This window comes from Pelobates fuscus, chromosome 6 (genome assembly GCF_036172605.1).
Source record: "Pelobates fuscus isolate aPelFus1 chromosome 6, aPelFus1.pri, whole genome shotgun sequence".
In the NCBI taxonomy this organism is placed as follows: Eukaryota; Metazoa; Chordata; class Amphibia; order Anura; family Pelobatidae; genus Pelobates; species Pelobates fuscus.
This window is the reverse complement of record NC_086322.1, coordinates 92,394,375-92,419,371: the sequence shown is the minus strand read 5'-3', so window position 1 is coordinate 92,419,371 and position 24,997 is coordinate 92,394,375. Positions and strand designations below refer to the sequence as shown.

The following is a 24,997-nucleotide window of genomic DNA, read 5'->3' as shown; positions in this document are numbered from 1 at the left end:
ATGGCAATACTAATTTCTCTTTTTATTTTCGCTCTTCTCGTTTGTTGTGTCCTCCCCTGTCTGAGAAAATTCCTACAGAAGACTGTAGACCAAGCGGCACCAACTTTTGCACATCTGACAGTTGATGATCAAGATTTCCAAGATTTCAACTCACCCTGTATACCGCTGCAAACTATCCCTTTTACTGATAAAGTGCAAGAGTTCTAGGTAGGGAACCAGCTTAGGGACAGCGTCCGTCTCTATGGAACTGACTGCCGTGCGGAGATGTGGTGGATAAGCCACCGCGGGTTACCAGCGGAGTGAAGAGATTTCCTGACCGTATTGACGGATGTGCTGCAGCCTGTTAGGGAAAGGAAGGGACAGAATTGCACTTTGCAATAACACCTAGCTAGCTGTCACTGGGTTTCTGTGCCTTTGGGCTAACACATCTTCTGGTATTAACAAATAAAGTTTATCTTTTTTAGAATCTAACATTTCATAGGGGGGACTGATGTAGAATTATTAAAAACCTTTATTGATCCTGTATTGAATTTTTGTACTAACTCCATTTTAACTACATTACATGACAGATTTTCCTAACAGCATTTAGAATATTGAATAGAGAATGTATTTTCTAGAAGGACATGACTAACACCGGAATTATCAAGTTCCTGTAATATGAAACAAAGTTTACTATAGCTAGGCCATGTGAAAACTGCTCTAATGAAATGTTCTTTCATAAAAAAGACCCTGAACCTGACCCTGAGTCTGACATCACTAACTACCCAAAATGGCGCTCAAGCCCCCCTTCCCACCGAGTAAGCCTCGTGCTGGGTAAGATGGCGCTTGAGCCATCTGTCCACACCCGTGTCCAGAATAACGCCACCTCCCGGTGGGAGGACACCTAGTCAGCCACTTAGTACTTGAGCCAATAAATAATATTGATGGGTGGACATTGGCATAGCCACTTAACACCTAATCCAATTAATGATGTTTATTTGTTGTTATCTTGATATTCAATGATGATGTAATTTTGCTCTTATAAGGGTCTGCGAGCCCGCTTTTAACCAGATGCCATTAAATTTTCTCGAAGTGCTTTTAACCTGAACTCCGTGTGTCAGTGTGAATTTACTTCTGCGTATACGCAATTTAATCATCTCAGATTTGGACAGGAACAGATAGACATTTGAACATATTTGTTTATTTCTAAAATAATCTACAACAATGGTATGGTTGTATCTCCCTCCAGCCATGGGTCCCATATTTTGTGGTACTGTTTTGGTGTATCGTGCACTTGTGCTGTGAGTTTGTCCATGTGTGAGCTATCATTAATCTTTCTCAAGATCATTTCTTGTGTCAGGATACGGGTTGTGGACCATAGTTCTGCTATGGCCCTTCTTGTTGCCGGGGCTATTCGGGCTGTTAATTTGTTTTTGGTTCTGGTGAATGTGTCTATTGGCTTGGAGAGTAGAAGTGCCCAGGGGTCTATGGGCAGGGTTTGTACAGCATTTTGGCGATCAGCTGTGTGACGCTGTGCCAGAGAGGTTGGAGTTTTGGACACGTCCACCAGCAATGTAGGAACGTGCCTTTTTCCCCACATTGTTTCCAGCAAGTGTTGGTTGATATTTGGTGCATAGCGGCGAGGCGTTGTGGTGTGAGATACCAGCGAAATAGCATCTTGTATGCCTGTTCCTTGAGTGTGACACATATTGATATGGATGCCGTCGCTTCCCATATTTCTGACCAGTCGGTGGGTTCCTCAGGGGGGCCTAGATCTGTTTCCCATGCCGCTATGTATGGGAGGGTCAGTTGTGTGTGGTGGTTGGTTAATGTCATGTACAAGTCGGAAATTTGCCCTCGCCTTGTAGGCTGCCTTGTGCAGTCGTATTCGAAGCGGGTCAGTGGGGCTGTACCAGCTTAACGTATGCTCGGGGTTGCTGCAAAGCTGCGTAATTGAATGTATCGAAAGTGATCAAAGGTTGTGAGGGAGGTAGAGTCTTTAATTTCTGAGAATTGGATGATGGTGTCATTTTGGTAAAGGTGTCCTAGTCGTGATATGTCTCGTTGCTCGAAGTGGGCGAAGTGTTTTGGGGTGAGTCCTGGTGGGAATAGTTTGTTCCTCCAGATTGGGGTCATGGGGGAAAGGTATGAGGATAGCTCAAATTTGTCTCTGAGCTTGTCCCAGAGGTCGAGTGCGTGTGTGATCGCGGGTGCGGTTGTGGGAGGTAGGGGCCTGTGTGGTTTAGGTGTCCACATGTATAGGGACGGGTGATCCCAGCCGAATATCAGGTGTTCTAGATCCACCCATCGTTTCTCCCCTGGTGGGACATGCCATTGTTGTATCTGTGCTAAGTGCGCTGCGGAGTGATAATGTGCTAGATTAGCTACTCCGCATTTCTTGGGCACATATAGTGTGCTTCTACGTATTCTTGGCTTGTGGCCGTTCCAGACAAACGTATCTATTCCTGATTGTAGGGTTTTGAAGTCTTGTTTGTGGATTGGAATTGGGAGTGTTTGGAAGAGGTATAGGAATCTGGGAAGGAGGTTCATTTTGATGGAGGCGATGCGTCCCAGCCAGGAGATTCCTAAGGGTCTCCACTTTATCAGGTCCTCATGGGCTCTCCTGAGTAGTGGAGTGTAGTTTCTTACGTATAGGGTGTTCGTGTCTGCTGGTAGTTTGATACCTAGGTATCCTATTTCAGCATGGCAGATTCGCAGAGGGACTGTTTGCACAATTCTGGCTAAGCTTTGGGGTTGTATTTGTATCGGTAGGAGCTCAGATTTAGTTAGGTTGATCTTATACCCCGAGAGTTCAGAGTATTCGCGTATGATGGTGAGAAGAGGGGTGAGAGAGCTTTCCGGGGTTGGTTAGTGTCAGGAGTATGTCATCCGCGTATGCCGAAATGTTAAATGTTTCTCCTCGTACCGTGATTCCCTCTACCTCCCGGCTGGAGCGCACCGCCTGCAGCAAGGGTTCCAGTGAAAGGGCGAAAAGTAGTGATGATAAGGGGCATCCCTGATGTGTGCTGTTTGATATGGGGAACTGCTGTGGGGCTATGTGTGGCAGGAGGAGAGCGCCTGTAGGGGAGTTGTATGTCGCTTGCAGGAACGAGGTGAATTCGATGGGTAGTCCTGTGTGTGATAGGGTTCTGTGTAGAAACGGCCATAGTAGGCGGTCGAAGGCCTTTTCTGCATCTAATGATATTATGACCGTAGGGATGTGTCTGTGGTTGGCCAGCCAAATGAGGTCTATGGCCCTCCGTGTGTTATCTGCTGCTTGCCTATGGGGGATGAATCCCACCTGGTCTGGGTGGATGAGGGAATTTAGGTATGGGTTTAGTCTGTTGGCCATGACTTTAGTGATGATTTTGAGGTCAGCATTGAGCAGTGAAATGGGTCTGTAGTGAGCTGGGTCAGTGTGGTCTTTCCCCGGTTTGGGAAGGAGGCAGATGTTTGCGTTAGTGAAGTCTGATGTGAGATTTTCCCCTCTGAGTGTGGTATTAACGACTGCACAGAGGTTTGTGAGGAGTAAGGGGCTAAATTCTTTGTAGTAGAGGGCAGTGTATCCATCTGGATTTTGTTAGGTTTGAACGATCCTACTGCCTGTGCCATTTCCTCTACTGTGTCCTATTGTGCTCTTGGCCTCTTGGGATAGTTTGGGGAGTGATACGTTTCGTAGAAAGGTGTCTATTCGTGTGTTGAGGGACTCCCTTGTTTCTAGGGGTCGTCGGTCGTGGTTATAAAGGTCTGTGTAGTAGTCTTGAAAGATTTTACCTATACGGTGCGGGCAGTTGCTAAGGTTCCCTTCGTCTGTGCGGATTGAGGAAATCCGCCTTTTTTCTGTGCGCTTTTTGAGGCGGCGGGCTAGCATGGTATCTGCCTTGTTCCCTTTTTCATAGAATTTTTGTTTAAGCCACATGAGTGCTTTGGCTGTGTCTGCCTGTGTGAGGGTTTTGAGGAGGTCCCTAGTTGCTATTAATTCCTTCAGTGTGGTGGGGTCAGGGCGTTGTTTGTGCTCTGTCTCCAGGCGGCGCAGTGCCGCCATTGCTTCAGTGATCTGTCGTTGGGTTTGCTTTTTCTTATGTGTGGCTAGGCTAATGAGAGTGCCCCTGATGACCGCATTATGTGCAGCCCATTTGGCGTGGTCTTGGCGTGGTTGCCGTGGGGGCGTTGAGTTCAAAGTACTCTTTGATTGCTTTGGCTGTTTTGTTTCTGATTAGCTTATCGTGTAGTAGCAATGGGTTTAGTCGCCAGGTCCAGTGTCTGTGTATTGCCGGGAGGTTTATGGTGATTGCTATCTCAGCGTGGTTGGACCAGGCTATCAAGCCAATGTCCGACTTGGTGATTTGGGGTATTAGATTTGGGGAGATTAGAAAGTGATCTATGCGTGAGTATGTGCCATGTGGGTGTGAGAAGAAAGTGTAGTCTTTGGTTGAAAGGTGTTGCACTCTCCATATTAGCTTTTGGGTATCCAAGAATTGGGTGAAAATTGTGTAGTTCTGAGACATGCGGGTGCGTGCGGGGTTGGGTTGTGTTCTGTCAATGGTCGGCGTGTGGACTGCGTTGCAATCACCTCCCACTATTAGGCGTGTGGAGGAGTAAGTATAAAACAAATAATCTGTGCAAAGTAGGCGCTTTAGAATAAAGTTAGAACAAGTGCTCTTTGATGCAGCAGCTCACACACAAAAAGTGGGACCTCTCCAATCCCTCCAAATTTAGAGAATACAAAGTACACTATTTCCACAACCTGTGTGTAGTAGTGAAGGTGTGTAGCGCTATAAAATATTTACTTACTCCCCAAATTGCTTTAGGGGTATGGATAGTCTCCTGGTAGCTAGAAGAAATTTAAAAGTACATAGTGTATTCCACATTTTTCAAATAATTATACACCTTGTGATTAAGAAGCACATGGTTTAGAGCCTATTCGGATTGGCTCTAATCACTTTCGCTTTGTGTCATTCAGGTGACACACACCTCAGCCTCCAGATGGAGCATACTCCTCAGAAAGGGAAACAAAAACAGGGGGGGAGAACAGGAAGAACTCGCCCTGGTGTTGAAATCCTTATGTACACAATATAATAATAGTATATAAGTAAGGGTTGCTACTATTATTATTATTATTATTATTAATTATTATTATATATTATAATTATCATTAGAGCATTTTGTGAACTCACTGGAGCGCGGACCACTGCCCCTGGTGTCAGTTGTAGGGGTGTTGGACCTCCTTGCCGATTGTGTGTCGTTGGGTTGGGGTACCCTTACTGCTAGGGAGTGTGACATAGGGGGTGGGTATGTATTGCGGTACGTGGACCCGAGGGCCAGCTCTGTGTGCCCGGCTGGTGAGGTGAGTACCAGGTTTGAGGTATGGCTTGTGGGTAAGTGCTCAGTTAGGGCAAGGTGGTCGGCTCCGCAACTTTAGGAGGCTCTGTGGGGGGGGGGGTCATCCTGTCTCAACTTGTCCCCCTCTCCCTTTCTGCTTTCCCCTGTGCGTCCAGGAGGACGTGGGTCAGATGCTTGTGGCAGTCACTGTGACTTAGACTTTAGTGGGGTTTCGGGTGGTTGGTAGTAGTGGGATGACCTAATGGTCTGTTTGCGCTGTCGGTAATCTGCCAAAGTACGGTTCCAGCATCATATTCTCACATGCCTATAATACACTTTAATTAATTTGCCCCATTAGTCTATCAGTAGTCACTATCGGTAGGTGGTCAGTGTCTAGGTCTATTCTCTTAGCCCCAGATATATGGAACACGTTTTAATCACTATAATTGTCCAGCTAAGCAGTGTCACTGTCAACTGTTGGTCACAGTGTTATTCGGGTGTTTTGGCCCTGTATACATATAACACACAGTTATTACCGTGATCAATTCAATAGGTGTTAAGCTGTTAAAATCAATAGGAACTGTGCTCATTAATGCATTTATAGTTACAACTGGTGAGTTCTTATCTGGACGTAGGTCTTGCTGCTGAAGTTTTGGGTTTTCCCTGTTAGGTCCCTTGTGTGTTCTTTTGGAGGTGATTTCTTTTGCCATCTGGTGTAGTAAGAAAGTCCGCTGTGCAGTAGGGTCGTTGCTCCGTTTTGCGGGGTTAATGAGTGTTCTGTGGCTGATAGCTTTCAGTCACTGGGTTGTTCGCGGGAGCTCCCCTCTCTGATGGTCTCTTGTCGGGTCCCCTCTGAGCTGTGTCAGACCCAAGATCTATAGCGGGGAGGCCCAGGTGTTCCAGGAAATCTGCCGTCTCAGAAATGCTAGGTAGGCTGAATGTGCGATTATTTTTCCGCACCTGCAGTTTGAAGGGGTGCTTTCAGGAGTAACGAATATGCCTTCTGGTGAGTTCTTGCGTGTGGGGTCGGAGTTCCCTTCGTTTGCGGAGAGTGCTCGGGGCGAGATCTTGGTAGAAGTGTATTTGATGTCCCTCTATTTGGAACGGTCTATGTCTTGCTGCTCGCATGAGGGCCTCCTTTATGTGGTAGTAGTGCATTTGGATTATTATGTCTCTGGGGAAGGAAGCATTGGGTGTTGGAGCTCTCAGGGCCCTGTGAGCCCTGTCTAGCAGGAGTTCTGCGGGTGTAGATTCAGGGAGTAGGCGGCAGAATAATTTGCGGAGTGTCTACGCCAGTGCCTCCACCTCCACCGACTCCACCGGTACGCCGCGGATCCTGTTATTGCGCCGGGACCTATTATTGAGGTCCTCCTGTGCTTCTTCTAGTTGGCGCACTTGCTCTTGAAGGATGGCTATGGCGCTGTCATGTGCCGCGGCGTTTGTGGTTGTTTGGTCCATGCTGCCTTCTAGCTCACTTGTTCTCCGCGTGAGATCATTCAGCCCCTCTGTGAGGGGTGAGAGGTGCTTGGCAAATTCCTCCGTCATATTCATTTTAATTTCTTTTAGGAGGTGTTGCAGGTCTTCTTTTGTTAAGGGTTTGGAGGGGTCTGCGCGGCTGATGTCAATGGCTGCTGAATCAGAATCCTCGTCGCGGCCATCTTATCCACGTGTGGGTCCGCCATCTTTGTGGGATCTGAATATCTGAGCCATCTCCGTGGCTTCGATTTACGTTCTCCCCCCATGCCTGGGCTTTGGAGTGCAGGTACCACGGGTTGAGGAGACCAGATTGGTGTAAGTGGGTTCAGGGCTGCCATCAGAAATTTTGGGGCCCCTGACACAGCTCAAGGTCTGGGCCCCCCGGCGCCTGCACCCGAGTCCCCCCCCCCCGAGTCCGCCCACAGGGATGCAGTGTCTGCAGGGCCGGTGCAAGGATTTTTGCCGCCCTAGGCAAAAGTTAAGTTTGCCGCCCCCCCATGTGACATCACAGTGCCCCACCCATATGATCTGCCATGTTAACTAACACAGTGCTGCAGTGCCGCCGTGTTTACAATAAAAGGCCTGCAGGGACAGGCTATAGACACCTGAACCACTACATTAAGCTGCAGTGGTTCTGGGGACTATAGTGTCCCTTTAATGTGAGGTAAATTAGAGATTAGTGCCACGAATAATATACTAGATTGCCTACTTACAACCAGATGAGGATGATGATGGGCTTCAGCTGCCGTCTGGCTCCACTGGTCTGGTGTAGAACAGGCTCTCTGGAGGCGGTTTGTAACTGTGGTCACAAAAATCAATGTTCTGGGAGAACGAGAAGCAGCTCCATTTTTTGAGGGCCCTTTACACAGCTCAAGGTCTGGGTCCCAGGGTCCACCTTCATGTTCCACCAATGAGTTTGTTCACAGGGGTGTGTGTGTGTGTGTGGGGGGGGGAGGGGGGGGGATGTCCTGATGTGTGTAAGGAATGCATTGTGTGAATCTGTGTTTGTATGTGTAAGGGCTGCAAGGTGAGTTTGTGTATGTATGGGATGCAGTGTGTGTGTCTGTAAGGGATGCACTGAGTGTGTGGAAGGGGTGCATTGTGTGTTGCTGTGTGTAAGGGATGCATTGCTTGTGTATGTGTGTCTGTGTGTAATGCATTGTGTTTTTCTGTGTGCAAGGGGTACATTGTGTGTGTGTGTGTGTGTGTGTGTGTGTGTGATGGATGTCAATCTCTCCCCCTACCCCCGTCAATTTCCTTCTTCTCCCCCCCCTCCAATTTCCTTCTTCTCCCCCTCCCTCTCATTTCCTTCTTCTCCCCCTCCCTCTCATTTCCTTCTTCTCCCCCTCCCTCTCATTTCCTTCTTCTCCCCCTCCCTCTCATTTCCTTCTTCTCCCCCTCCCTCTCATTTCCTTCTTCTCCCCCTCCCTCTCATTTCCTTCTTCTCCCCCTCCCTCATTTCCTTCTTCTCCCCCTCCTTCATTTCCTTCTTCTCCCCCTCCCTCTCATTTCCTTCTTCTCCCCCTCCCTCTCATTTCCTTCTCCCCCTCCCTCTCATTTCCTTCTCCCCCTCCCTCTCATTGCCTTCTCCCCCCTCCAATTTCCTTCCTTCTCCCCCCCTCCAATTTCCTTCCTCCCTCCCCCCTCAAATTTCCTTCCTCCCTCCCCCCTCAAATTTCCTTCCTCTCCCCCCTCCCTCAAATTTCCTTCCTCCCCCCTCAAATTTCCTCCCTTCCTCTCCCCCCCTCAAATATCCTCCCTTCCTCTCCCCCCCTCAAATGTCCTCCCTTCCTCTCCCCCCCTCAAATGTCCTCCCTTCCTCTCCCCCCCTCAAATGTCCTCCCTTCCTCTCCCCCCCTCAAATGTCCTCCCTTCCTCTCCCCCTCCCTCAAATTTCCTCCCTTCCTCTCCCCCTCCCTCAAATTTCCTCCCTTCCTCTCCCCCCTCCCTCAAATTTCCTCCATTCCTCTCCCCCCTCCCTCAAATTCCCTCCATTCCTCTCCCCCCTCCCTCAAATTTCCTCCATTCCTCTCCCCCTCCCTCAAATTTCCTCCATTCCTCTCCCCCTCCCTCAAATTTCCTCCCTTCCTCTCCCCCCTAAAATTCCTTCCTCTTCCCCCCCAAATTTCCTTCCTCTTCCCCCCCAAATTTCCTTCCTCTTCCCCCCCAAATTTCCTTCCTCTCCCCCATCAAATTTCCTCCCTTCCTCTCCCCCCAAATTTCCTCCCTCCCTCTCCCCCCCACTCCTCAAATTTCCTCCCTTCCCTCCCTCTCCCCCCACTCGTCAAATTTCCTCCCTTCCCTCCCTCTCCCCCCACTCATTCAAATTTCCTCCCTCTCCCCCCCCCACTCCCTCAAATGTCCTCCCTTTCCTCCCTCTCCCCCCCCACTCATTCATATTTCCTCCCTCTCCCCCCCCACTCCCTCAAATTTCCTCCCTTCCCTCCCTCTCCCCCCCACTCATTCATATTTCCTCCCTCCCCCCACTCATATTTCCTCCCTCCCCCCTCCCTCAAATTTCCTGCCTTCCCTCTCCCCCCCACTCATTCAAATTCCCCACCCCCACCCACTCAAATTTCCTCCCTTCCCTCCCTCTCCCCCCCCACTCATTCAAATCCCCCCCCCCCTCCCCCCTCAAATTTCCTGACACCCGGCGCCGGCGGGCGCGCGAGGGAGCACTCTCCTCTGAGTGCTTCCTCTTCAGCTCCCTCGCGCGCCGCATACTGATGCCGGAGCCGGAAGATGACGTCATCTTCCGGCTCCGGCATCAGTACGGTGCGCGAGGGAGCTGAAGAGGAAGCACTCAGAGGAGAGTGCTCCCTCGCGCGCCCGCCGGCGCCGGGTGTCAGCAGGGCCAGCCTCTGGGGGGCCCTGAGGTGACCGGCTGCTGGGCCCCCCAGGAGAAGAGGCCGGCCCAGCTCTAGCACCAAGCAGCCATCCGCACCGGAAGTCAGGCGCCGCCCCCATTAAAAATAGTTTTGAGGTGTCAGTTGTCCTTTAAACCGCAGTCACTGCAGTCATTTGAAGTGGTCATGGTGCCTGGAGTCTGTATGTGCAGCATTCCGCTATTAAACGCTGCACATACGGAGATTAACCCTCTGCTGCCGGAGGTGTAACTCCACCTCTGGCACAGTCATAGGAGTCTCGTCAGCCATAGAGTTCCAGGCTTTTTTTGCTTTTTTGTCTGTCTGTGGCTTGAATTCCGTGAGTGCCTGATCTCTGGTACACGTATTCTGGATTTGCTGGTCCTGCTTCAGTGCACCCTGTATTCAGTGGAATTGAGTGTGGTTCATTTTATTTTGTTTCATAGAGTTCCAAGCTGACTAATGTAAATTCTATATATCTTTTCTTGCACAGAATGACAGCCATTGGTTGAGAGTGGGCTGTAGTGGTTATAATATTTAGAGTAATCTTTTAAGTTTGAAATTTACTGTGAATCCTTTAGAAAAAGAAAATCCTGTAAACTTCTATTAACCTAAAGCCCAATGGTCTCTCCAAAATCCCACGATTTCCTAACTTTAAAAATCCCACACCCCTAATCCCACTAACTTTCCCTCGGTGTTCTAAAGGAACACTCTGGGTTACTATAACCACTTCATTTCAGTAAAGTATGATGCCTGGAGTCCTCTGTTGCTGTCGTACCATTCAATGTTTAACATTTTTCAATTGCTGTACAGAAGATGTGTCCCCAGAAACTGGGCTGCTGATTGTCCTCTCCTTCTGGACTTTAGAAGGTACAGGTGAAAATGTTTAAATGGAAACTATATGTATGTTGCACTCTTTGAAAACAGTACAGCATTCTTCGAATGACAGGAATTTAAAATGCACTCATCGGACTGTGACATTTTAAATGCAAACCAATCATTTGGATCTCTGCACCCACATAGTACTATAATCAAGCATTTTGTACATTTATGAAACCATACATTTCGCTAACGGTAATATAGTAATCAAATTTTGGCATTATATTTCGTTTTTTTGTGTTTTTTTTACCCTTCTAAATGTCTTAAAATAACATTTGTTCACCATTGCTAAACGATGCTCCTCTTACTGTGGCCAGTGCATAATTAGAGAAATTGCTTAATAATGTCACCAATATATTATATAATCAAAATAGTAATGACTTTAGAAAAAAAAAAGGTGTGTGCCATCAAATGAAACGTGAAACCAGAGCTAACAGGTGACTCTGTTATGGGTGGAGGTCATTTGTTACTAAGTTAAATCAAACACAATGAAAAAGACAGATTGCTTGCCTGTGACTAAGATTGTGTGACATTGTGTGCAAGATTTAGTTCACAGCCGCTATGGGACTTAAAATTTTCCATGACATGAAAGATATGGATAATGTGAACAACGCATGATGTATGACCGACTCCTAGCATACTGACTGCACATCATTAAACAGTAACATGCAGAGTGCTCTCTGGGAACTCTTGGACCCAACTAGGTTTTTGCGAGCATGTTAAAGTATTATTACAATATTGGGTGAGTATTTGTCAGGATCTAATTTTGGACTTTTGCATGTCACTCTCCCATTACATAAAATAAAGTAAAATCTTTAGATTTAGTGTGTTTGTCTATTTGTTAAAGGGACACTGTAGGCACCCAGACCACTTCAGCTCATCGAAGTGGTCTGGGTGCTGTGTCCCTATTGCACCACAGGGGGGGGGGGGGGGGGGCACGAGGGAGGGGGCATCTTTTAAACCTATAGTGCCAGAAAATCAGATTTTAGGATCCCTTTAATGAATAAATGTGTGACAGTCTGTGCATCTGTGTGCATGGTCTTATATTTAAATATGTGTGTATATGTGTTCAGCTGTTTGAGTATGTATCTTCTGTGTATAAATCATTTAGAAAGTTTTTCTAACAGTATTGAATCATTTGGAAAGCTATTTAAATTGAGGACTATATGCATGCAAGGGTGAATGTGGCTTGTTTCTTATATACATGGTGGATGATTGTGTGTTAGGGGGTAGAGTCTGACATGGTTGGGTCCCTAGGGCAGCCCATACTTAAATACATTACTGAACAGGCTATATGTCAGGTCCATGTTCATTAATTTCTACTTTTAAGATAACATACCCTTACCTAGTAGGAAAAAACAACAACAAAGGGCTTCAGTTGATATTTAGGTTGTGTAGAGTTATAACAGAGGGATTCTCAAGGTCACACAGTCTAGAGCAGACACACAGGGTATTTTAGTAAACACCCTGAAACAGGCCAAATTCTGACCTGAATGGCAATTATCATATTTAGAAAAGTGAATTCCAGTCAGAATTCGGCCAGCCTGACTGAATCTGTACAAACTTGACAAAGACCTCTTAGCAGGTCTAAACCTTGCTCTGCCATTTTGATCCAATAAACTGAGGTCTGAACACTGTGAGTGGCTTGAGATTCTCCTTTCTACTGCTAGACGATTGTTTGATTTGCTGGTCCCGCATCAACGCCCCTAGTGTGGACTGGAATTGATTGCAGTTTTGATTTTGAATCTGTACAATTAGCTGGATGCATTTCTGTCTTAAAGGAGCATTATAGGGTCAGGAACACAAACATGTATTCCTGAACCTATAGGGTTAAAACCCCCATCTACCCACCCTTACCCCCTCTTGCCTCCCTAAATATAGTACAAATCTTACTTGTATTCAAGTCTGGAGCTGCATGCTTTGTCCCTGTTTCCTTTGGACCTGCCCACTGCCTGCTGACATCAGCAGAAGTGGTAGCCTGATTCAATCACAATGACTGACAAAGAGGCAGATCAGGGGCAGAGCCAGCACAATTCAAACACAGTCCTGGCCAGTCAGCATCTCCTCATAGAGTTGAATTGAATCAATGAATCTCTATGAGAAAAGTTCAGTGTCTGCAGGCAGCTGGAGGAGACACTGAATGTTTGGATGCATTTTAGGCAGCCATGACCCAGGAAGGATCTCTAACAGCCATCTAAGGAGTGGCCAGTGAAGTTATCACTAGGCTGTAATGTAAACACTGCATTTTCTCTGAAAAGACAGTGTTTATAGCAAAAAGCCTGAAGGTAATGAGTCTATTCACCAGAACAAATTAAATAAGCTGTAGTTGTTCTGGTGACTATAGTGTCCCTTTAATTAAAATTAGTGCTTTTCACAGACATACCATATAAAAAGTATACGATTTTGATTATTTACAAAGCTCCATTATTAAATAAAATATGGACTGCATCTGGCAGGAGGCACATACACAAATTATCGCTCACTTGCTTTTTGCAAATGATAATGCTAAGCACTCAGCGGTACGAGGGTCACCCATGTGGCTGCTGAGCAGCACTTACTAGACAGCCGCTACACCAAAGTAAAAGTAATAATAAGCCTATGTAAGTCAATATGACCCCAGCGTTACTATAAGGGAGGTTGAATATTTTTTAAAGTGAACAGTCACTGACTGCCAGGGCCGGATTTTCCTATAGGCTAACTAGGCTTCAGCCTAGGGCCTCAAGATCAAGAGGGGCCTACATTCAAATTGTTAGCAAAATTAAAATTACACTATTCTAAAAACAGTGAACACTAAAACACTGAACCGAAAATAAGGAGAAATTCTACGCATATGATATGACCAGTGGCGTACTAAGGGGGGGGGGAGGCAGTCCGCCCCGGGTGCCACTTACTAGGGGGGTGCCCGGGGCAGACTGCAATGCCACTCCTGCCGCGATCGCCGAGACTCCGCAATGTGCAGAGCTGCAGACCATGGATCTCGCGTGCACTGCCCAATCAGAGCGTTGCCGCGGGTTACCACGGCAAAGCTCTGATTGGGTCTCGCGAGATCCATGGTCTGCAGTTCTGCGGAGCTACAGACCGGAAATGAGGGCCACCGGACCACCAGGCAGCCCACACTGGACCACCAGGGATTTAAGGTAATTTTTTTAGTCAACCCCCCTCTCCTCATCACCCCCCTCCCTCTCACAATCAATCACCCCCCCTCTTCTCATCACCCCTCTCACAATCACCCCACCTCTCTTCATCACCCCCTCCCTCTCACAATCACCCCCCCCCTCTCCTCATCTCGACTTTTTTTTAATTTACTATCCGTGCCACATTTTTTATAAAGGTTAGTACCTATTACAACATGTTTCATTTAACATATTGATATATATCACAGTAATGATGTATTTTATTGTCTCTCATGTAATTTACAAACTTAAAAATGGGAGGTGAAAGGGCCTCATAAGTGGAATAGCCTAGGGCCTCTTTTCATCTAAATCCGGCCCTGCTGGCTGCTCACTGTTTAGTAGGTATGTCCTCATCTATGGCAGGTGGGGGAGTAAGGGGGGGGGGGATTATATGTGGAATCCCAAATAAAATGAAATAGAAATAGAAGAAGGTACATTCAACTCCACCTGACCTGAGAGGGGAGGGGGGGGGGGAAGCAGCTGACTCCAGGTTAAAGGACACTTCAGTCACCAGAGTCATATATTATACTTATTTTAGTGTGTGTAACACCAGTAAACTGTCCCTGAAAATGTCCCTTTTACATCCTTGCCATTTCCTAGATGTTTTCCCCCACTCCTTTCTCACTGACATCCTATAGTGAAATCTATCTAAGCACTCAGTGCACTCACACAGTTTAAGTCATTAAACTTCTCAAAGCTGTGCAGGGAACTGCGACGTGTGCCTGCTCACAGCAGAGGTCTGCTAATTGATGGAGACTTTTGGATGGATTAAAAGGGCAGTGTAAGCATCATAACCACTAAATGCCGCTGTAATCACTATGGTGTTATTAGGCCGTAGCCGACATATCCTGTGTCCTGGGTGCTCGAGCACCGAAACTGCTAATGTGAAAGTTTTACTTCTACATTAGAAATATACATTTCAGCCCTATTTGGATCATGTCACTGATTGGCAGAGCATGTCAGGTGGCACACTCACTCATCCAATGACATCCAAATATGGACATAATGGTTATTGCTACTGCAGAAGTGGAACTTCGGTAGTAATAATTCCAGAGGGTGGTGTCTGGGTCACAGGTAGACTGCAAGTATGTCATGGGAACCTTCAGGGTTTGGGTCTGAGTGTCCGTGTGTTATGGTAAATGGGTACATTTTCAGTAGGTCTTCATATTCTATGTTTGATACTTAAGACCAAGGCTAAATCTTTTATTTGTATCTATATAAAATTCAGATTTGTCACTATAGAGAACCCCCAAAGTCTGAGATTTCCGCACAACTCAGTAGCAAACTGAAAATTAGCAATGATTCCTGCTACCTAAAAAATATCTGAAATATATTATTTTTGTAATTTACATTGTAAGTCTGGCGGTCTATGCCCAGCTATTTCAAGTGTGGCATTGTTTTTGCTGAAGCCGGATGTGTCTGATACTACACAAATTAATTTGGTAAAAGGGGCGTATAGCCACTCAAAACAATGTGCAAAAATGAGTTTTACTAAGAAAATCACTTTGCTCAGGATAATATGTGTCCAATATCTGTTGGGCCATTCCACGTCTTTGTTATTACTACTAAAACTTTGGTATTGTGAGGCCGCGCAGATACACTATAGATATTTAGGGCTTCATTAAAAATTTGCTAAGAACTTCAAATTGGTGATATTTAACTGACCAAACTTATTGGTCAGTGATGTAGGTACCAGGAGTAGAATAGTAAAAATATGTGCACATTGATATTTTGAGACATTTCAGAAAGAGTACAACATAATTTACAGGACTAGACATCATCCCATGCTTTCACGTGAGAATGATGCCACTAGTTACATATTTAGTCTAGTATGTACTGAAATGTAATCAAAAAAGGAGAATAGCCTGATGGGAAAAGGACGACACTAATTAATTATCTTCTATCACACTTGGATGTGTGCCATACTATCTCTCAAAAGCTAAACTAATGCCTGTGATTAGGATAGTACTGATAAAAGACTGATTTGTTCAGTAAAATCAGGAAAATTTAATTATGCTAATACTGCAGCCTGTTTCTATGACAACGCAAGTAATAGTTCTAATTAGAAATATGCATCAGTTTTAATTAGAAATATGGTTTGCTATGACGGACTGTGTATCAGCTAATAAACACATAGCTGCTACTGAACACTTAGACCTTTTCCAAAAAATAAATTTAAAAAAATGCAAGTGCTATCATACGATACATTTTATGTTTCAAATCAAACATGAAAAAAACCCTAAGGTATTTAATCGGACATGCCCACTGTCAGAGGCATACTAAGGTTACATACTGCTACAAAGCCAATCCTGCTGCCCTAAATACAGACCTGGCTGGTCAACGTGGAACCCATGCACATTGTACAACAGACAAAGCTATCTTCATGACCTCTCTTTATATGTATTGTTAATTTTCTTCCCCCCTGAGATTAGCTGAGGGGGCAATCTTTAATTTCTGTCCAGTCTATATCAAGCCTGAAATGACTGTATAAAGTTCAGAAAGTGCCAAGATTAAACAGTTAGGGTTTTCGAAGATATTTTAACTGCGTATCTATTAGACATCATTAGAACAACTTATCTTGAAATATTGCTTCGGGAATGTTTTTCACCAAATCATATGATAAAGACTGCCCGGAATCGAGTAACTAGTTAATACAGCTTAAAATGGTTGTTGACCTAAATATAGGCACTTCATGTCCATGTGGTCAATTAGAACAAGCCACGCCAGGGAACAGAAACAATTACTAGGCACCAACAGACTGTATAACCTCAATAAGTATTTATAGAGAGGGAGTGGGCTTGTATGCTTTCCTTACATGCTTTATTTGCTCTCAGTCTGGAATAAGGTCATTGTAACGATTGTATAGTCACCATTGACATAAAATCTATCAAGTGTGGTGGCCATTCGAGAGAGTAAGGGTACGAGCATGTGGAGTTTATCAGAGAACCACTCACCATTCAAGTCATGGGATTCAGTGCTCGTGAACTCTGCTTAGAGGTTTTCATGAGCGCCAAGATTCCGCAAAAGGAATTTTTAAGCATCATTTGCAGTTACAACTAAATGGTTAATATAAACTCACATGCTTCCAAGCTTTAAATGGGCAGAGAAGCTAGAAAGCAAAGGGGGCCATTGTGGGATGGATCCTGAGATACTGTAGATCACATTACCAGATCCAAAAGCTGAAGCCTGCTATGTCAGCCAAACCAGAAAAACGATCAGAGAATTCTGAAGAAGATAATAAGCCTTCACTCACTTGTCTTGAGAATGGATGGTCAATTGGTCATGTAACTTTTTTTTTCTGATGAAACATCTGCGATAAAATGTGATTTAATGGCCATGATGTCAGAATGACAGAAAAAAATAAGGATTTATTTACTGCAGTTCTTGCTGTGAGAGAATACCTTTACCTAAAATGTGGTCTCCTTAAGGCCGGCATAGTGTATGGGATTTTGTTTTACACAATGTGTGCCACAATTCAGAGTTCGATTTGACAGGTAAATAGATTATTAGTTAGCAGTTAAAACATTTTTGTTGCTGGTGCACATAACTGATTTTTGGGAGATTCATCATGAGTAATTTCACAAAGGAACAAAGAATAACAATAGTGGAATTTTATTTTCAAAATGACAGGTCAATTATCATTTAAATGGTTTTGTCAATAAGCAAAACTATCATTTCTGGGGTCCACGGATAATTTATCAGCTCCAATAGTAGCCTGACAAATGCACCGTCTGATGCAGGGTGACCTCACAGGTTATCAGTCATAAATTTGAGCACTAAAGCCTCAAAAATTAACTAAGGTTTTGAATAATGCAATAGAAAGAGCCCAACTTTGGCCCACACTGTATAATATGAGAAAAATGAATGTTTGACATGTATGTCATGAAGTACTGATATACTATTAAAAAAAAAAAAAAAAACTATTGTGCATTAGTTTAATTGGTCAAATACTTCAAATATGTACATTTCGGTAAATATCTGTGTTTGCCAGTTTATTATGATATACAGACCACAAAAACACTGTGATGTTTATACAGTAAACTCCAGAATTATAGCAAATTGAAACCTGAATGGCAAAGTTTAGGCTGTAATAATCCAGCTGTGACTGTAGCGGAGTTGTAGAGATATACTGGATACCGCACTCACCAAATAACCCAGGCCTCCCTTCCAAGATATGCAGAATAAATAACAGTTCAGGCACTCTGGGATAACAAAAATGGCACCTTTATTGGGGCAAAAGCAGCAACGTTTCGACCCTACCGGGTCTTTATCTTGTAGTTGAGTTGTAAAATTTTCCAGATTATTTTTGCCTAAATTTTGACATTTCTATTTCAATTTGCTAAAATTCCAAGTTTACTCGATATATGCTTTTTGATGTTTTGCTTCCAAAATACAAGTGACACTTGAACTTCTTCTTCTGGTTATTTATTTTTTGTTTAAAATAGATGAATGAGGGAAGGGCGATTTACAAGGAAACGGACAAGGGCAGGGATGATGGAAGTATTGATATTTGGGGGGGTGATAATGGGATTATTGATGGTTAGGGATTGGTAGGAAGGTGTTTCCTCCACTACCGGATGGAGGAAGAGGTAAGCATCCCATCTTTAACTCCTTAAGGACACATGACATGTGTGAAATGTCATGATTCCCTTTTATTCCAGAAGTTTGGTCCTTAAGGGGTAAACTGGGTTAAAATCAACAATTTGAATAGGGTTATAGAACAGTGGCTGCATGATTCTATAATTATGGTGTCCTGGGGATTGGATATCGATGTTAGTGTGTCTGGGGATCGGGTATTCAGTGTTTACACGGCTGGCGGTATTGAAGTCTGACCTGCCACCAGCTTATAGGAGTACCAGCCTGTATACACAAATGTTGTGTATATTGTGTGTTCAAAAGAAGGTTCTAAGGTAAGAATACATCCTTTCCATACTCGGACACAGTTTTTATTAGCAAGTTCCTTATTTACAGGAGTATGGGTCCAGTCCATTCAGTATAGGGTTCCAGTTTGGTTCAGAACAGAATAATTGAAGAGGAATGTGGCTAGCTCCAGACCGGCAAGGTGCTTTTCCTGCCCCCTGCCACAGCTAAGGTATAAAGTTTTTTTGTTTGGATGGTGCTGGGTTGTTATCGGCCCCAACATCAATATCTCTGGGACCCATAGTCTGGGTCAAGGGGGAGCTTGGGAAGTTGATAGGGTTCAGTATTGCTGGATTTCCCTCCAAAATACCTTCTCCACCAGGCATCTCCAAAATCAGTAATACATGTCATCCTGATCGGCTGGACTCTTGAAATATTCTGTAGTTGATTTTCTTTTTATGACATGTAAAAACGAAAATTGGAAGCAATTGTTCAGAGAAGATCCAGGACAGAATAGGGGGTAACCCTAAATGTTCCATTATGAATTTAAAAAAGAATAAGAGACACAGACTGTCCTATATTAATAACAGATCATTATATCCTAAAACATAACTTTTAATAGAAATAAAGAATCACTACAGAGTCAGGAACACAAACATGTATTCCTGACCCTATAGTGCTAATCCCACCATTTAGGTGGCTTCCCTCCCCCCAAGCCCCACTATAAAAGTTTAAAACTCACCTTATTTCCAGCGCCGCGCGAGTCCGCCGGCACTGGCTCAGCCCCCTTTGTGACATCATCAAAATGGCTGATTTTGAGCAAATCCAAAGCTTTCCCATAGGGAAAGCATTGGATTGGCTAAAATCATCATGGGGACGGGGCCAAATGCCTTTTTGGCCAATCAGGACCTCCTCATATCTCTATGAGGAAAACTCAGCATCTCCATGCAGAGCGTGGGGATGCTGAATGGCAGGGCTGATTACTGTGTGGCCCTTAGCCAGGAAGCCCCTCCAGTGGCCATCTAAAGAGTGGCCACTTGGAGGGTCAATGTGGTGTCCCTAGGGGCAATGTAAACACTTTTCAGCCTGAAGGGAGCTATTATACTCACCAGAACAACTACATTAAGTTGTTCCGGTGACTATAGTGTCTCTTTAAATAAAAAAATAAAATAAACTAATCAAACCAAAAAAAGTGAAAAAGAGGTATTGAGTGAGGATATAAGGGTAAAATCTAGCACGTTAGTACTAAAAAATCTATACAGTATATAAATGTGTCTATCTAAAGGTGCACTTGCTAGTAGACACGGACCATATAATTGCTACAACTGATACATATTAGAAACTGTTATTAAAGTTATTCTTGTGCAGTTGCAATGGTATTTCAGGAGAATCAGCCCAGAGCACGAAGGAAGAGCATATAGAAAGAACATCAAATATACCAAATAACATGCAACAAACACAGAATAAAAGGTTATTGCGACCAGCAAGATTGAGGTTATAAACTAAACAGTGTTTCTGAAATAGTAACACAATCCTGGAGTATAGCAATATAAACCCAGGTAATTGTTAAGACCAGTAAAAAATATCCAATAGTACCAATTTGATGTGTGTACAGTACAGCACCCTAGAGTGCACCTCTAGATTAAGGTGTACTAAGCTGCAAATAAAATATATCGGCAGAAGAAGGAAGGAGACTAGATACCTAAGATCTTAAGTGGAGTCAAATAATGGAAATCTGAGCGTTTGAGGGCACCTGTCATATAAAGAGAAAACTAGTCTAACTACACTGCACGATAATGCCTAAATTGCTAATGTAACAGGTATAAAATCCAACATGAAATATGAGTAACCGGACACATTGTTGTCCGATCCTGATGTAAGACAAGCAAGTCCACCATCAGACTATACACTAACACAATATCTATTTATAACACAAAAAGGGTCTACCCTAACTAGTACTTTCTGGAGCTGAGTGCCTCCTTGACTTGTCCCCTTGCAAAGGTGCGCTGGGGTTTCCAACGAGAGGCATCAAGGATGAGGCTAGCCTGTTAGGGAATGTACTAATCTACACCAGACACTATTTCGAGAAGTCTTATGTCAGTATGTTGTCTTATAGGGCACTGAGGGGCGACACAAGTGAAATTCCTCCCCTCCCTCCTCCCTCCCCCCCCCATGACCCCTCTTTTTTTTCTCTATCCTTTTTCCTTTACTCTCTCTTTCCGCTGATCCCCTATCTCATGTCTATCTTTCCTATCTATTCTTTTCTTTTATGGCCACTACTACTCTGAATGGCTCCATACTCTTTTCCGTTTTTACATTGGCTATGCCCGCGCCCTGATTGGTGAGGGGCGCTAATGCCTGGAGGCCTTGATTGAATGTATGCACGCACACTACTGGGTGCCCCCACCATTGGGCTAGTACTAGGTTATTATTACACCCGAAAGCTATGCGAATAGGTATCCCTAGTTCCGGACACAATGTATTTCAAGTGCTATAGCCGTTCCTTTTTGTTTAGCTTCGATTTTATTATTTAAAAAATTGGTTGGACACCATGCAGTAATATGGACATTTCATGGACCACACGCTTTCGTTATCAGCAAAGGGGCCACGGCATTTTGTCTCCTCATGTGCATGGTTCGCTACACATGTATAGGCTCATGACTCTGTCCACGTTGTTATACATATGTCACTGTATTTTATGTCATTGGTGTTTAACCTTGTTATAAATAAAGAATTAAAAAAAAAAAGGGTCTAAAGTGGTCTGTAGTCTGAGAGAGCTGAAAGAGTGGAGGTATCAAGAGTGAGCCCTGACGCACGTTGTTGGGTGTGCTCCAAATTTCAGTCTAAATCAGGATTGCCCAAACTGTAGTTCCTCAGATGTTGTAGAACTACAACCCCCATGATGCTTTGCATATCTTTGGAATGCCTTTAGAATGGCAAAGTATCATGGAAGCTGTACATTTAAAACATCTGGGGATCTACCTTTTGGGAACCTCCTGGTCTAAACAGTTCCCACGCTTTCATTGTTGTTATAAAAAATGGGTTTGGGAGTAAGCGGGAGGGAAGTAAAAGAAATGGGCAGGGTAAGAATGGGTTGTCTATGGGTTGTGACATTACGAGGGGAGTCGAGGGCGGTTCCCCACCTAGTATACGGCATGTTTTGTTTGCAATGCCAGGCTATAAGTGTGTGCATTTGGAAGGTTTAGGCCCAATGAGAATTTAGTTTGATTGAGTTTGTGAGGGTTAATTTTGTCTGGGTGACATTTCCATATAAACGGACATCTTTTTTTTATTAAGGGCTGTCTCATCTTCCCTAGAGAACACAAATGCAAATGTTTTAATCTTTGTTTGCAACTTTCATATTAAATATTTATTTAACATATGGTGTCCCCTGGTGTCACTGTAATGGTTACATTTGTATAACCTACTTGTGTCACTTGTATTACAATAATGCTTCTTACTTAAAGGGTTACTCCAAGACACCCCATTGTAGTGAGCATGATGACTGGAGTACTACGACCTGGATCCCGGGCAAACTGTTAGCAATGGTTTGCCTCCTTAGCGGAGTATCTGCTGGGCTCTAATGATCCCTAATGGTCCAGTGACGCAATTCCTGATTCTGCAAACCAGCAGAAGCCAGAAGCTGCGGCCGTCGCCATTTATTGGCTGAGAACATCAGCCGACCGCTCTCAGCCAGTAACTGACATTCTGTACAACGAAAGTTACACAGAATTATATTTGCCAGCCCAGAACTCTAGGGTTGGCTGATGACACTCCAATGACTAAGTTGGAGTTACACGTTCTTAAACTTCATATGTGTAGCATTTCACGGCGAAATGCTGTACAAATAGACTCCACTTCTATCTCCTTGGTGATTGCAGTACATCTTCCTGTCATATTCATAATTTTCAATACCCTTTGAATGTACTGTCCTGGAACACTAAAGGGCTTTAGAAAATGGACATTGTAGTGGTACTAAAAACCTCTGTTATTTAAATGTACATCAGTAAAGTTCCCAGATAAAATATTTTATTTCTGCTTGTTTGTTCATGTGGCCCCCCATCCAAAAGTGTTAATAGGTGTTAATCACTTTTATATTATTCTTAATTGAGATTCAATAGAGATTTTGTCATTTAGCTGAAATCAGCATGGTGAATTGTTAGTGTAGGACTCACTTAAGACAGTTGCCTTGGCTGGAGAACTTACACTTCAATGTCCTTTGCAGTGGTGCCAAAAACCTGATGTAAATTTACATATGGATTTGGAATAGTGAGCAGTTTTTTGCTTGTTTCTTTTGTTTATGCATTTAGATTGATGGATACTATAGCCATTGTGCAGCACAGGAGTAGCGCGAGTCTAAAGTCTAAACAATATCTTTATCTAAGTTGAAACTTAGCCTCTCTGTTGGTCTTTAGAAAAGGATCATAATTTCACCGAGAAGTGCTGCTGTCTTTCCTCTTTCTCTAGACAACAGGAGGCATCCATCACAATTGCTCTTATTTACTTTGTTTTTGGGAACACTGATTGAAGCTGGATGCAACCAGCAACATAATGACTGTACCATATACAGTATTAGCATCACATCATTTTACCCAACAGCTAGTTATTTGTATATGATTATTCTCCTTTGTGTTTGTTCCAAAACATGTCTATTTTTCATCTTCAATTGGAACAACTGTACAGATCCGGCACAGCCTGGCAATAGGATTTTAAGACCTACCACAATGCTTTGTCCTCAGTATATCAACCTTTGAATTATTATAGCCTTTTATTCAAGAGAAAACCATGCCAGATTGTTTTGATATCTACTAATGCCAGATAACAAAAAAAAAAAAAAAAAAGAAGTGATGATGGCGGTAAAATATTGAGTAAAGTCTTGGCATATAACATTGTTTGTTGTGTCGTGATCTAATCGATTACTGGGAAATTTGTTCTCACTTGGCCGAGAATGGCTGGCATAGGTGGATAAACGCTCTTCAAACAAAAGTAGGACTACCATTAACACATTACTGCTTGGCTAGAATTACTTTGGAACATCAACACTTTGACTTCTGATAATGGTCCCATATTCAGGTTTGTTTCCATTATGGGCAAGTTTCATAATTTGGGTCTTTTGCCCATTTAACTCCAAAACACTTACAAAAATAGAACTCCAGTTTTCTTGGGGTTATATAAATAAATTAATTTAACACACATTACAAAGTTTGTACATCAGACAGATTGAACAGGAAATCTGTGCTTAGCTTGCAGGTGCACGCATGGATGTATTACTTAAAATGATTTCCCAGGCATTTATTGCCCCATTCTTTTTTTATATACCTTACAGAGTGACCATTTAAGCAAGTGCAGTACTACAGTGCATATATGCATGCCAAGCTGCCTGCCAATTATCTGCCTTCCTATAATCTAAGGTTAGCCCACTGTGGGCAGACCCTGCAGGGAGTTCTGTTTCAGTTTCAGTTGCAGGGTCCTGGTGCCCTGAACAAAGTATGAGTGCATATAACAGTTTGCTTGCAATATGCTAGTTGCTGACTAAAAAGGTAACGTGGGACAGACCCTGAAAATCATGACTGCCGAAATAAGGACTGCTGGGTGGCCTGTTCTTAGTAAGAATCCTGGTCTTCCAGATTATGTCTCTTTGTCCTTTCTTATAACACACAGCCATTCCAAAACAACCATTTCCTGGAGTATTCATCCATTTCTAATTACCTTCCATAATCAAACATCAGTAGCTCCTGTCCTAGTCTGAGCAATTAGGCAAATGTCCTGTAGTGCAAACATGCATAGAAAACTGAAGAAATCACATTTCCACAACTATAGGAGAGAGAGTTTTGATAATAACAGACTTTCTTTTAGGTCCATCAATCAATAGGCAGGGCCAAAATCAAAATACCTTATGTTAGATACACCAATTAGGGTATTATTTTGTTTGTTTTTTGTCAGTGCAATTTAAAGTCATTACCACTTACTCATGTTTACAGTACTACCTTATGTGTACATGTTCTATTTGTTCTGTAGATTCCCTTCTTTTCGTATAATCGGTGGCGCCACCCTGATAGTGTGTTTGTTTAATGGCCAATTGTTTTCAGAATTATACAATGAAATTGTACTGGTAGAGGACCACTACTTGAGTGAGTTTACAACGGCACCAACAAAAAACCATGAGAGGTTTCTGAGAGATGTGACATAATTCTATATGAACATCATCAACATTGTAAAGTAAACCTGTTGTGAAAAAAAATTAACTCAAATCGCTCCAATATACATTGAACACACAGTATATGGAAAAGATGTTGTATTCAATGTAAAGTATAAAGATTTGCTATTTTTTCCTCTGTTCCAACACCCCTTCTTGGTTGTTACTCTTCGTGTAACATCCACCTCTGGCCGTCTTCCACTCCACCTGCGCTCCTTCTGAAGTCTACTCTGATTTCCTTTGCTTGG

General features: G+C 43.7%; 1 protein-coding gene across 3 annotated transcripts in view; it reads right to left on the bottom strand.

The window, feature by feature from the left end:
* The window catches only part of CRACD (capping protein inhibiting regulator of actin dynamics), a 207,458-nt gene that overhangs the window by 72,352 nt on the left and 110,109 nt on the right, over window positions 1-24,997 (bottom strand). The window contains exon 1 of one of the 3 annotated variants that reach the window (XM_063458035.1): window positions 12,414-12,443. The exons of the other annotated variants lie outside the window; for them this stretch is intronic. The gene's annotated coding sequence lies outside the window, so the exon portion shown is untranslated. Of the gene's footprint in view, window positions 1-12,413; window positions 12,444-24,997 lie in introns of those variants that run through there. 3 annotated transcript variants of the gene reach the window in all.